We start from the raw sequence: 12,534 nt of genomic DNA, 5'->3' as shown, positions 1-12,534 counted from the left end.
TCACAAATGGCAAGCTTTCATTATTTTTTGTGGTTGAGTAATGTTCCATTGTATTATTACCACATTTTCTTTTTTTTTTAAAAGATTTATTTATTTTTATTTTGAGAGAGTGAGAATGAGAGAGAGAGAGTACATGAGAGGTGGGAGGGTTAGAGGGAGAAGCAGGCTCCTCGCTGAGCAGGGAGCCCAATGCGGGACTCGATCCCAGGACTCCAGGATCATGACCTGAACCGAAGGCGGTCGCTTAACCAACTGAGCCACCCAGGTGCCCTACCACATTTTCTTTATGCATTCATCTTTTTAAAAATTTTTTAAAGTAGGATCTATTCTCAACATGGGGCTTGAACTCACAATCCCAAGGTAGAGTTGCATGCTCTACTGACTGAGCCAGCCAGGGACACTTGCATTCATTATTGATGACCCTTAGGTTACTTCCGTATCTTGGTATTTAAAATATTGCTTTGTGCTCGCTTTGACAGCACATATACTACGATTGGAATGATACAGAGAAGATTAGCCTGGTCCCTGAGCAAGGATGACATCCAAATTTGTGAAGCGTTCCAAATTTTTTATATATACAATGGAATATTACTCAGCCATCAGAAAAAGAAATCTTACATTTGCAGTGACATGGATGGAACTAGAGGGAACTATATTAAGCAAAATAAGTCAATCAGAGAAAGACAATTACCATATGATTTCAATTATATGTGGAAATTAAGAAACAAAACAGGATCATAGGGGAAGGGAGGGAAAAATAAGATGAAATCAGAGAGGGAGACAAGCCATAAGAGACTCTTAACTATAGGAAACAAACTGGGGAGGGCAGAAGGAGAGGGAGAAGCAGGCTCCCTGCCGAGCAGGGAGCCATATGAGGGGCTTGATCCCAGGACCTCGGGATCATGACCTGAGTCAAAGGCAGACCCTTAACCAACTGAGCCACCCAGGCGCCCCTCATGTTTCTATGTTTAATTTTTTGAGGAAACAGTATACTGTTTTGCTTAGTGGCTGCACCAATTTACATTCCCACCAACAAAGCATGAAGGCACCTATTTCCTTATATTCCCACCCACACTTACTACTTGTTTTTTCCTATGCTAGCCATTCTCACAGGTGTGAGGCAACAGCTCATTGTGGTTTTGATTTGTATTTCCCTAATTAGTAATGTTGAGCATCTTTTCATGTATTTGTTGGCCATCAGTATGTCTTCTTTGGACAGATGTCTGTTCAGATCCTCTGCCCAATTAAAAAAAAATCATTTTTATATTGGTGTGTTGTATGAATGTTTTAATAGTTTTGATAATAACCCCTTATCGGATATTTTATTTGCAAATATCTTCTCCCATTCAGCAGGTTGCCTTTTTGTTATGGTTTTCTTTGCTGTGCAAAAGCTTTTTAGTTTGATGTAATCCCAATTGTTTATTGTTGCTTTTGTTTCCCTTGCCTGAGGAGCTGGATTCAGAAAAATGTTGCTAAGGCTTATGTACAAAAGATGAGCTTGTTTTCTTAGAGGAAGTTTAGGATTTCAGGTGTTACATTTAGATCTTCAGTTCATTTTGAGTTTGTGTGTATGGTCTCAGAAAGTGGCCCAGTTTCATTGTTTTGCATGTAGCTGTCCAGTTTTCCTAGCATCATTGACTGAAGAGACTGTCTTTTCCCCATTATGTATTTTTGCCTCCTTTGTCATGGATTAATAGACCATAAAAGCATGGATTGTTTCTGGGCTTCTTATCCTGTTGCATTAATCTAGGTGTCCTTTTTTGTGTGGCAGTACCATACTATTTTCATTACTATCGTATGTATGATTACCATACTATTTTGATAGCATTGCAGTATATCTTGAAATCTGGGGTTGTGATACCTTCAGCTTTGTTCTACTTTCTCAAGATTATTTTGGGTATTCAGTGTCTTTTGGGGACTAGAATTATTCATTCTGGTCCTGTGAAAAATGCCATTTGTATTTTGATAGGGATTGCATTGAATCTGTAGATTGCTTGGGGTAATATGGACATTTAAACATTATTAATTCTTCTACTACAGGACAATGATGTATATTTTCATTTGTGTCATCTTCAATTTCCTTCATCAATGTACTGGACAGAGAAGAAAAAGAAAAGGGGCAGAAAACTTAAGGGTTAATAGCTGAAAATTTCCCCATTGTGGGGAAGGAAACAGATATCCAGGTCCAGGAAGTACAGAGAGCCCTAAACCTGATGAAACCAAGATCCACACCATGACACATAAGATTTAAAATGTTAAAAGATAAAAATAAAGAGGATTTTTATTTTATTTTATTTTATTTATTTTTTAAAGATTTATTTGTCAGAGAGAGAGAGAGCACAAGCAGGGGGAGTGACAGGCAGAGGGAGAAGTAGCCTCCCCACTAAGCAAGGAGCCTGATGAGGGACAGAGCGACCCAGATGCCCCTATTTTTTAAAGTTTATTTAAATAATTTCTATACCTGACATGGGGCTCAAACTCAAGACTGCAAGATCAAGAGCCATATGTTCTAGTGACTGAGCCAGCTAGGTGCCCCTTAAAGATTTTGTTGCTAAGTAATTTCTACACCCAGTGTGGGGCTGGAACTTAGAACCCCAAGATCAGGAGTTGCATGTTCCACTAACTGAGCTAGCCAGGTACTCCTCCATCCCTTCCTTCTTATTCTATATATATCTTTATTTTTTATTTTATTCTATTTTTTAAAATATTTTATTTATTTATGTGACAGAGAGAGACACAGTGAGAGAGGGAACACAAGCAGGGGGAGTGGGAAAGGGAGAAGCAGACTTCCCGCTGAGCAGGGAGCCCAATGCGGGACTCGATCCCAGGACTCCGGGATCAGACCTGAGCTGAAGGCAGACGCTTAATGACTGAGCCACCCAGGCACCCCTCTATATATATCTTTAAAACTAAAGTGAGTCTCTTGTAGGCAGGATGTCATTGGATTTTTATTTTTATTTATTTTTTATTTATTTTTAAAGATTTTATTTATTTATTTGACAGAGACACAGCAAGAGAGGGAACACAAGCAGGGGGAGTGGGAGAGGGAGAAGCAGGCCTCCCGCTGAGCAGGGAGCCCGATGCGGGTCTCGATCCCAGCACCCTGGGATCATGACCTGAGCCGAAGGCAGATGCATAATGACTGAGCCATCCAGGTGCCCCTGTAGTTAGTTATTTTTACAACAGTTGTTTCTAAGTCTTAAACTAGAGTTGTAAGTGAATTACATATCATAATTACCATATTACAGAATCACACTTGGATTATATATTTATCATTACCAGTGGGTTTTATGCTACCTTCTTATGTTTTTATGATGGTGATTAGTGTCCCTTTACTTCCACTCAAAGAACTTCCTTTCTTTTTTTGTAAGGTAGCTCTAGTTGGGATGAAATCCCTCAGCTTTTGTTTATTTGGGAAAGTCTGTATCTCTCTTTCATTTCTGAAGGACAGCTCTTAAGATATAATTCTTTTTTTTTTTTTAAGATTTTATTTATTTGACAGAGACACAGTGAGAGAGGGAACACAAGCAGGGGGAGGAGCAGAGGGAGAGGGAGAAGCAGGCTTCCCGCTGAGCAGGGAGCCCGATGTGGGGCTTGATCCCAGGACACTGGGATCATGACCTGAGCTGAAGGCAGACACTTAATGACTGAGCCACCCAGGAGCCTCATCTTTTATTTTTTTCTTTAAATATTTTGAATAAATTTTCCCATTCACTTCTGGCCTTAAGGTTGGTCTTTCTTTTTTTGTGTGTGTGAGATGTTTACTCATGGTCTTATTGGTATTCCCTTATATGTAAATTCTCTCTTTTCTCTTGATGCTTTCAAAGTTCTTTCTTAGTCTTTGTCTTTTTATAATTACAGCATGTCTTGGTGTAGCCCTATTTGAGTTCAACATTTTTGGGGTCATTTGGACCTCAGGGATCTGGATGTCCTTTCTCTCACCAGGTTGGGGAAGTTTTCAGTCATTATTACTTAAATTTTTTTTTTCAGAAAGCATATTTACTTTCTGTCCCTTTTTTCTTTCCTTTTTGAAATTCTTAAAATCACATACTCTTTTGATTGTGTCTCTTCAGTCCCTAGGCTTTCTTTACCCTTTACTATTTTTTTCCCCTTTTTGTTCCTTGGACTATATACTTTGTTTTTTTTTCTTAAAAGATTTTATTTTATTTATTTATTTTTAAAGATTTGAGTGTGAGCGTGTATGCACATGCAGGGGGGAGGGGCAGAGGGAGAGTCTTTTTCTTTTTTAGATTAAATTCAGTTAATTAACATGTATTACTGGTTTCAGAGGTAGAAGTCAGTGATTCATCAGTCTTATATAATACCCAGTGCTGGGGTGCCTGGGTGGCTCAGTGGGTTAAACGTCTGCCTTGGGCTCAGGTCATGATCCCAGAGTCCTGGGATCAAGCCCCACATTGGGTTCTCTGCTCAGTGGGGAGCCTGCTTCTCCCTCTCCCTCTGCCTGCTGCTCTGCTTGTGCTCTCTCTACTCTCTGTCAAGTAAATAAAATCTTTAAAAATATATATAATACCCAGTGCTTATTACATCATGTGCCCCCCTTAATGTCCATCACCCAGTTAACCCATCTCTCCACCCTCCTCCCATACAGCAACGCTCAGTTTGTTTCCTATGATGAAGTGTCTCTTATGGTTTGTCTCCCTCTCTGATTTTGTCTTGTTTTATTTTGTCCTCTCTTCCTCTATGATCCTCTGTTTTGTTTCTTAAATTCCACATATCAGTGAGATCATATGATAATTATCTTTCTCTATTGACTTATTTAGCTTAGCAAAGGAGAGAGTCTTAAGCAGACTCCATGCTGAGCACAGAGCCCAAAGCAGGGCTCGATCTCAGGACCCTGAGACCATGACCTGAGCCAAAACCAAGAGTTAGACACTTAACCATTTGTGCCACCCAAGCATTTCAAAAGATTTTATTTTTAAGTAGTCTCTACACCCAACATAGTGTTTGAACTTACAACCCAGAAATCATGCATCACATGCTCCTCTGACTGAGCCAGCCAGGTGCCCTTGGACTACATATTTTCAAATGTCCTGTCTTCTAGGTCATGAGTTCTTTATTCTGAATGGTGGAATCTGCTTTTTTTTTTTTTTTTAAGATTTTATTTATTCATTTGAGACACAGAGATACAGAGAGAGAAAGCATGAGCAGGGAGAGAGGCAGAGGGAGAAGCAGGCTCCTTGCTGAGCCAGGAGCCCGACGTGGGGCTCGATACCAGGACCCTGGGATCATGACCTGAGCCAAAGGCAGATGCCTAACCATCTGAGCCACCTAGGCGCCCCTGGAATCTGCTTTTGAAGCACTTGATTTAATTCTTCAGTTCATTCATTGTATTTTTCATTTTCTGGTTTGCTGGTGTGTGTGTGTGTGTGTGTGTGTGTGTGTGTGTGTGTGTGTGTGTGTGTGTTGATATCTCTTTCCTTGTTGAACTTCTAATTTTGTTCATGCATTGTTTTCCTATTAAAGTTGTTTGTGTTCTTTTTTTTTTTAAGATTTTATTTATTTGACAGAGAGAGACACAGTGAGAGAGGGAACACAAGCAGGGGGAAGTGGGAGAGGGAGAAGCAGGCTTCCCGCTGAGCAGGGAGCCCGATGCGGAGCTCCATCCCAGGACCCTGGGATCACGACCCGAGCTGAAGGCAGATGCTCAACGACTGAGCCACCCAGGCGCACCTTAAAGTTGTTTGCGTTCTTGTAGTTCACTGAACTTCAGGAGAATTATTCTAACTTCTTTTTCTGAGAGTTCATAGATGTCTATTTCTTTAGGGTCAGTTATTGGAGCTTTATTAGTTTCTTTTGGTGGTTTTCTCTTTCCCTAATTTTTTTTTTTTCTCTTTGAGTCCTTACCTTGGTATTTGTGCATTTGAATAAGCAGCAGTCTCCTCATTAAGGCTTTACATGTTCACTCTGGAAAGACAATTGTACACTGTTCAGCTGAGTTTCATTTTCTGAACATGTCTGCTTGTAACATCCTTGGGCACGTGGGGCTTACTATCAGGGTCTATTTTGGGGCCAGGCCACTGCCCAAGCTCTAAGAGGGTGCCACCACCTGAGAACTGTTGGGCAGGACTGCTAGCTTTGTTCCCTGGCCAAGCAAGGCTGTAGGATCTACCCTGCAGTTGCTTGTGTTCTCTGGCCACACTTACTAGGTTGTTGGGAACAGTTATTATACTTAACAGCAGGTGGGGCTATGATTTAGCTTCCCTATCCTGGCAGGGCAGCAGGATGGGGCTCAGGGTCTGCATGGCTCATTAGTTGGAGACCCAAATAAGGCAAGACTGTGTACTGAATTCCTTAGCCATACAAGGGCACTGGTTTTGTTCTGCAGACAGAGAAAGCCATTGGCTGTATGTTCTGTGTTGAATGGGCTACACAGCTTCCCATTTGCTCTGGTGAGGTTGTCTGATCAGGAGAGCTGAAGGCTCTATTCAGCAATGGGCAGGGTTATGAATTAGTTTCCCTTTCTGAGAAAGTGGGATAAATTGCTTCAAGGTGATAAGGCTCTTGGTTTGTAGTTTTGACTAAAGCTGACTGGGACCCTAAGTTCGCTGGCTGAATAGAATTACTGGCTTTACTCTGCCAACTATAATTTCTGCCTGACACAGTCTATGCTTCAGCCTTATTGGTCTATGCAGCTTTCAGGTGTTCTGGCCAACCTTTTTGGTCAGGTGGACCTGGGAGCTCTACTTAGCAATGGACCAGCCTTTGACTCAGCTTTCCTGAATGGTCATGGACAGACCAGTATCTAGGCCTGGCAAAGTTCTTTGAGCATCCAAATCAGGCAGACTTGCATCCTACTAAGTTCTTTGAACAGACAGCATCACCATCTTGGTTCTGTAGAGGATCAAAACTGGTTGGGACTACTTGTGTGCCACAGGTAGGAACTCAATCTGCCAAGATCCAAGTGCTGGTTGTTGCAAGCTTCTCCCTCTTTCTCCATCACAATCAGACTGCCCGTGGTCGAGCTCAGCAGATACCCCTGAAATTTTTGTGGAGTGATGCTGGAGTTGGGGCTCCCATGAAGTGGCCTATAATTCTGGGGGAGCTGTAAGTCCACCCTGGGCTTTCTTTTCCCACTAGAGGAACTATAGGCTTAGGGGACATCTCTTGGCATGCTGCTGCACTGGCCTGGGGGAGGGGCAATACAGTCAGCATGTAGGTATTCCTCTTACCCCTCTAATGTAGTCTTTATTGGTCTCTGAGGGTGCTTCAGCTGGACTCCCATTTTTTCAAACTGTCTCAGTGGTGTCTTGTTTATGAATAGTTGTTAGTTCTTCTTGTGAGGGGGAGAGGAGTCAGGGATGACCTTTTCACCAATCTTGGTGACATGACTCTCCAAGATCTTTCTAATTTCTTAATATATGCATTCATTGCTATAGACTTCTCTGCTTTTGCATCATCCTCTAGGTTTTGGTATGTTGTTCCCATTATCATTTGTTTTGAGATTTTTTTTTTTTATTTTCCTTTTTATTTCTTTTTAGACTTACTGGTTATGCAAGTGTGTGTTTTTAGTTTTCACATTTATTTGTAGATTTTCCAGCTTTCCTCTCTTTGATTTCTAGTTTCATACCATTGTGGTTGGGAAAAATAGTTGATGTGATTTTGGTCTTCTTAAACTGGCTGAAACTTGTTTTGTGTCCTATCATGTGATCTCTCCTGGTGATTGTTCCATGTGCATTTGAGAAGAATATATATTCCTTTTTTTAAAAGATGTTATTTATTTAACAGAGAGAGTGCGAGAGAGAGCGACACAGGCAGGTGGAGCGGCAGGCAAAGGGAGAGGGAGAAGCAGGTTCCCCCCTGAGCAGGGAGCCCGATGTGGGGCTTGGTCCCAGAACCCTGGGATCATGACCTGAGCTGAAGGCAAATGTTTAACCAACTGAGCCACCCAGGCGCCCCCCATGATATATATTTTTTATATAAATTAGAAAATATTTATTTACATCTCCTTTACCCATTTATCAGTGGACACTTAGGTTGCTTCCATGTTTTGACTATTATAAATAATGCTGTAATAAACATAGTGGTATGCATATCTTCTCAAATTAGTGTTTCCATTTTCTCTGGGTAAATATTCAGTAGTGGAATTACTCTATCATATGGTATTGATATTTTTAACTTTTTAACAAACTTCTGTAGTGATTTCCAACAGTGAATGCACCAATTTATATTCTTACAGTGCATGGGTGTTCCTTTTTCTCCAAATCTTCACCAACACTTGTTACTTCTTGTCATTTTGCTTCTAACCATTCTGACAACTGTAAGGTGACATCTTATTGTGGTTTTGATCTGTATTTCCATGATGATTAGTGATGTTGAGCGTCTTTTCATGTGTCTATTGGCCATCTGTATGTAGGTCTTTGGAAAAATGACTATTTGGAAAAATACCTATTCAGATCTTATGCCCGTTTTTAAATCAGATTTTTTTTTTTTGGTGTTGCATAAGTTTTTTTAAAATATATTTTGGATATTAACCCCTTACCAGATGTATCATTTGCAAATACCATCTTTGGTTCGGTAGGTTGCTTTTTTGTTTTGTAGATGGCTTCCTTTACACTATACAAAAGCTTTTTATTTTGGAATAGTCCCAGTAGTATATTTTGGCTTTTGTTGTCCTTGCTTAGGAGATATATCTAGAAAAATGTTGCTAAGGCCATTGTCTGAGAGATTACTGCCTATGTTTTCATTTAGGAGTTTTCTGGTTTCAGGTCTCACTTTTAGGTCTTGAATCGATTTTGAGTTTATTTTTGTGTATGGTGTAGGAAAGTGATTCATTTTAATTCTTTTACATAAAGCTCTCCAGTTTTCCTAGCACCACTGATTGAAGAGACTATTTCCCCAATGTATATTTTATGTGAACATAAATTTTCAATTTTCTGAGGGAAATACCAAGAGTTGAATTTCTAGGTCACCTGGTAAAGGTATGTTTTTTAAGTTTTTATTTTAATTACCCAGTGTTTATCAGAAAAAGTTCACTCCTTAATCCCCATCACCTATGACACCCATCTCCCTATGTACCTCCCCTCTAGTCACCATCAGTTCTCTATAGTTAAGAGTTTATTTCTTGGTTTGTCTCTGTGCTTTTTACCCCCCCCCCCTTTTCTTGTTTGTTTTATTTCTTAAATTCTAAACATGAGTGAAATCATATGGATGGTATTAGTTTTTCTCTGATTTATTTCACTTAGCACTGTGCTCTCTAGCTCCACCCATGTCATTGCAAATAGCAAGATTTAATTCTTTTTATGGCTGAATAACAGTTTGTGTGTGTGTGTGTGTGTGTGTGTGTGTGTGTGTGTGTGTGTGTGTACACGTACATACATTCCACATCTTTATCCATTCGTCAGTCGATGGACATTTGGGCTGCTTCCATGTCTTGGCTATTGTAAATAATGCTGCTATAAACATAGAGGTGCATGTATCTCTGAATTGGTGTTTTTGTATTTGGGTTAATACCCAGTAGTGTGATTGGTGGATCATAGGGTAGTTCTATTTTTAATTTTTTAAGGAACCTCCATAATATTCTCCATAGTGGCTGCATCAGTTTGCAGTCCCACCAACAATGAAAGAGGATTCCTTTTTCTCCACATCCTTGCCAACATCTGCTATTTATTGTGTTTATTTTAGCCATTTTGACAGGTGTGAGGTGACATCTCCTAGGTTTGTTGTGTTTTTTGTTTGTTTGTTTGTTTTTTAAATCTTTATTTTTTTTTTAAAGATTTTATTTATTTATTTGAGAGAGAGAGAGAGAAACAGCATGAGAGGGGAGAAGGTCAGAGGGAGGAAGCAGGCTCCCCGCTGAGTCGGGAGCCCGATGTGGGACTCAATCCCAGGACTCCGGGATCATGACCTGAGCTGAAGGCAGTCGCTTAACCAACTGAGCCACCCAGGCGCCCTGTTTGTTTGTTTTTTGAGTGGGAGAGGGAGTGGGGAGAGGAGCAGAGGCAGGGAGAGAATTTTTAAAAAATTTTTTTATTGTTATGTTAATCACCATACATTACATCATTAGTTTTGGATGTAGTGTTCCATGATTCATTGTTTGCGTATAACACCCAGTGCTCCGTGCAGAACGTGCCCTCTTTAATACCCATCACCGGGCTAACCCATCCCCCCACCCCCCTCCCCTCTAGAACCCTCAGTTTGTTTCTCAGAGTCCATCGTCTCTCATGGTTCGTCTCCCTCTCTGATTTACTCCCCTTCATTCTTCCCCTCCTGCTATCTTCTTCTTTTTTTTTTTTCTTCACATATATTGCATTATTTGTTTCAGAGGTACAGATCTGTGATTCAACAGTCTTGCACAATTCACAGCGCTCACCATAGCACATACCCTCCCCAATGTCTATCACCCAGCCACCCCGTCCCTCCCACACCCCCACCACTCCAGCAACGGGAGGGAGAGAATCTTAAGCAGGCTCCATGTGGGGCTTGATCTCATGACCCTGAGCCAAAATCAAGAGTCAGACACTGAACCGACTGAGCCACTCAGGTGCCTCTATTAATTGTAGTTTTATTTATTTATTTATTTAAAAGATTTTATTTATTTATTTGACAGAGAGAGACACAGCAAGAGAGGGAACACAAGCAGGGGGAGCGGGAGAGGGAGAGGGAGAAGCAGGCTTCCCGCCGAGCAGGGAGCCTGATGTGGGGCTCAGTCCCAGGACCCTGGGATCATGACCTGAGATGATGGCAGATGCCTAACGACTGAGCCACCCAGGTGTCCCTCATTGTAGTTTTGATTTGTATTTCCCTAATAAGTGATGATGACCATCTTTTCATGTGTGTTTTGGCCATCTGTATGCCTTCTTTGGAGAAATGTCTGTTCATGTCTTCTGCCCATTTTTAAAATTAGATTATTTGTGTTTTGGTTGTTGTAGAAGTTTTTTTTTTTTAATTTAATTTTATTGTTATGTTAGTCACCATATAACACATAATTAGTTTTTGATGTAGTGATCCATGATTCACTGTTTTCTTATAACACCCAGTGCTCCATGCAGAACGTGCCCTCTTTAATACCCATCACCAGGCTAACGCATCTCCCCAACCCCTCCCCTCTAGAACCCTCAGTTTGTTTCTTGGAGTCCACAGTCTCTCATGGTTCGTCTCTCTCTCCGATTCCCCCCCTTCATGTTTCCCTTCCTTCTCCTAATGTCCTCCATGCTGTTCCTGATGTTCCACAAATAAGTGAAACCATATGGTAATTGACTTTCTCTGTTTGACTTATTTCACGTAGCATAACCTCCTTCAGTCCCATCCATGTTGATGTAAAAGTTGGGTATTCATCCTTTCTGATGGCTGAGTAATATTCCATTGTATATATGGACCACATCTTCTTCATCCATTCATCTGCTGAAGGGCATCTCGGCTCTTTCCGCAGTTTGGCTATTGCGGACATTGCTGCTATGAACATTCGGGTGCATGTGGCCCTTCTTTTCACTACATCTGTGTCTTTGGGGTAAATACCCAGTAGTGTAATTGCTGGATCATAGGGTAGCTCTATTTTTAATTTTCTGAGGCACCTCCACACTGTTTTCCAAAGTGGCTGTACCAACTCGCATTCCCACCAACAGTGTAAGAGGGTTCCCCTTTCTCCACAACCTCTCCAACATTTGTTGTTTCTTGCCTTGTCAATTTTTGCCATTCTAAATGGTGTAAGGTGGTATCTCACTGTGGTTTTGATTTGACTTTCTCTGCTGGCTAATGATGATGAACATTTTTTTCATGTGTCTGTTAGCCATTTGTATGTCTTCTTTGGAGAAATGTCTGTTCCATGTCTTCTGCCCATTTTTTTGACGTGATTATTTGTTTTTTGGGTGTTGAGTTTGACAGGTTCTTTATAGATCTTGGAAATCAGCCCTTTGTCCGTAGTGTCATTTGCAAATATCTTCTCCCATTCTGTGGGTTGCCTCTTTGTTTTGTTGACTGTTTCCTTTGCTGTGCAGAAGCTTTTTATCCTGAGGAAGTCTCAAAAGTTCATTTTTGCTTTTGTTTCACTAGCCTTCAGAGATGTATCTTGAAAGAGGTTGCTGTGGCTGATGACGTTATTGCCTATGTTTTCCTCTAGGATTTTGATGGATTCCCGTCTCACCTTGAGATCTTTCATCCATTTTGAGTTTATCTTTGTGTATGGTGTTAGAGAATGGTCGAGTTTCATTCTTCCGTATATAGCTGTCCAATTTTCCCAGCACCATTTATTGAAGAGACTTTTTTCCATTGCATATTTTTTCCTGCTTTGTCGAAGATTATTTGATTATAGAGTTGAGGGTCCATATCTGGGCCCTCCATTCTGTTCCATTGGTCTATATGTCTGTTTTTGTGCCAGTACCATGCTGTCTTGGTGATCAGTGCTTTGTAATATAGCTTGAAATCAGGCAACGTGATGCCCCCAGCTTTTTCTTTTTCAACATTTCCTTGGCAATTCAGGGTCTTTTCTGATTCCATACATATTTTAGGATTGTTTGTTCCAGCACTTTGGAAAATGTCATTGGAATTTTGATCAGGATGGCGTTGAAGGTATAGATT

General features: G+C 40.8%; 1 non-coding gene across 1 annotated transcript; it reads left to right on the top strand.

Annotated features, from left to right (window-relative positions):
* Nucleotides 1–463: 463 nt before the first annotated feature.
* Nucleotides 464–570, top strand: LOC114219821 (U6 spliceosomal RNA). The gene has a single exon (XR_003611467.1). It is a non-coding gene; the product is annotated as a U6 spliceosomal RNA (small nuclear RNA).
* Nucleotides 571–12,534: the final 11,964 nt, after the last annotated feature.

The sequence above is a fragment of the Eumetopias jubatus genome, unplaced genomic scaffold, assembly GCF_037043125.1.
Source record: "Eumetopias jubatus isolate StellerSeaLion01/CBP00866 unplaced genomic scaffold, mEumJub1_p1.0 scaffold_15, whole genome shotgun sequence".
Classification (NCBI taxonomy): Eukaryota; Metazoa; Chordata; class Mammalia; order Carnivora; family Otariidae; genus Eumetopias; species Eumetopias jubatus.
The sequence above is the reverse complement of the archived record's forward strand: the minus strand, read 5'-3'. Positions and strand labels throughout refer to the sequence as shown.